Genomic DNA, 1,825 nt, shown 5'->3' on the forward strand with positions numbered 1-1,825 from the left:
TCGCGGTCAATATATTATATTCACCACAGAAGTATAGTGTAAGAAAATTATGATTGTAAATCTAAAATGCAGTTGTTGGATCGTATGTGTAATATATAAAAGTTTAGGTATATTGTAATATTTTTTATATCTTTTAGTCTCAAGGAAAATCAAGAATGTGGATGAATATTACACAGGTGTAAGAATGTTCAGTTCCGGTTTGGCAAATTTTGTTAACCAACAATAAGTCATTTCGGTTAACTGATTTAGGCTACATTGTGTAACGTTATATTATCATTATCGTAGAATTAATTGTAAGTACAATGTTGTTACAGTAATATGTCAAAGGCACATGAAGGTTTTAGTTTGAGTGATTCGAGTTAACGCAGCGCCCGACACACAGAGGGAGCCGTTAGCTATTTACTTTCTGTGTAGTTAAAACTATAATAAAGAACTTTATTCAATAAAATATTTTTATTTATCTTCATAACTTAATACTAGGTGAATTGAAACATTTCATTCAACTTAAGTTTCTATTTTGATTTACTCGTATTGGCAAAACCGTTATAACATAACGTTTATGAAGATGTAGGTAACGTTACCTGCATATGCTGGACTACACTAAAAACTACAAACTACAACAACAATATTTTAATTTATAATATAAATTCGTAACTCGTTAACAGCTGCATTTCACATCACATAATACTTTTGATAAAAAACTACATGTTTGCAACCTGTTTTAAAAGTAAACATTAAATACATTACATAAAATGATATTTGTTTGGTTTATGTAGATATATATAGATATAGCGCCTGTTTTAATTAGTATATAAATTAAAAGCATCGATATAAAACAGTATAATTTACAAGTACTTAGTAAAAGTTACTTTCTAGTGATTTGAAGACTGGTTCAATGACAAATGCTTAAAACGATTATCACAAGACGAGCCGCAGAGACAAATGTAATTTAAATATCGTGCCTATAAAACAAAATTTTAAAAAAGAATGCAGAAATAAAGCATAATTTTTGAAAATAGCCGAGCTACAATGCTATTTGCTATCAACTTTGAAAGATAGCGTAAAATGACGTAACGTTAATAAAATAACGGTTAATTTAAACGTTACGTTATTAAAAATAGCAGTTTACGTTTATGTTATTAGTAGCCGATAAAAAAAATAGGTAAATGTTTTAATCTGTGGTAAAAAGATGGCGGCACGATATTTGTCGTCTACTGCAGAGCTTGTCGGGTGGTGTTGGGCAGGAAGAGGCACATGAGGCCGCCGCCGGCGAGCAGCACGGCCACGATGAAGGTGGGCGCGGGGCAGTACGTGTCCAGCAACGCCGCGATCACCACGTTGCCGATGATGCCGCCCAGCCGCGCCGCCACCATCGATACCGCTACACCAGTCGCACTGAAACATTGTTGCCAAAATTACAAATCTTATTTGATTTAATTTTTTTTTTAAGTTGAATGTGACAAACAATATTATGCATATTAAATTCACGTGCTCCATGACTAGGTTATCTCCTAGCATTGTATTATTAAATGTTAGAAATATTCTTATAGTCTTAATTTTTTTTATGATATAAGGTGGTAAACGGGCAAGCAGCCACCTAAATCCACCAAAATAAAAAGCAACCGCTACCCATAAACATCCGCAAATGCAGATGCGTTGCCTACCCTTAATTTACGGAGAAGGAGACGCACATAAAGAGGACATTTCCCCTTCATATTCGTCTCCTCCATCGTCAAATCCACTTTTCCTTTCAATCCTTTCCTCTTAAGAAAAGGGCGGAAAGGAAAAGGAATTAAAATTGGGCCTCCGGCACCACACTCATCAG

At 34.2% G+C, this 1,825-nt stretch overlaps 1 long non-coding RNA gene across 1 annotated transcript in view; it reads right to left on the reverse strand.

Annotated features, from left to right (window-relative positions):
* Positions 1-438: 438 nt before the first annotated feature.
* The window catches only part of LOC106108306, a 1,696-nt gene continuing 309 nt past the window's right edge, over positions 439-1,825 (reverse strand). The window contains exon 2 of the long non-coding RNA XR_001225919.1: positions 439-1,395. This is a non-coding gene — a long non-coding RNA (uncharacterized LOC106108306). The remainder of the gene's footprint in view (positions 1,396-1,825) is intronic.

Source organism: Papilio polytes, unplaced genomic scaffold (assembly GCF_000836215.1).
Source record: "Papilio polytes unplaced genomic scaffold, Ppol_1.0 DF821729.1, whole genome shotgun sequence".
NCBI lineage: Eukaryota > Metazoa > Arthropoda > Insecta > Lepidoptera > Papilionidae > Papilio > Papilio polytes.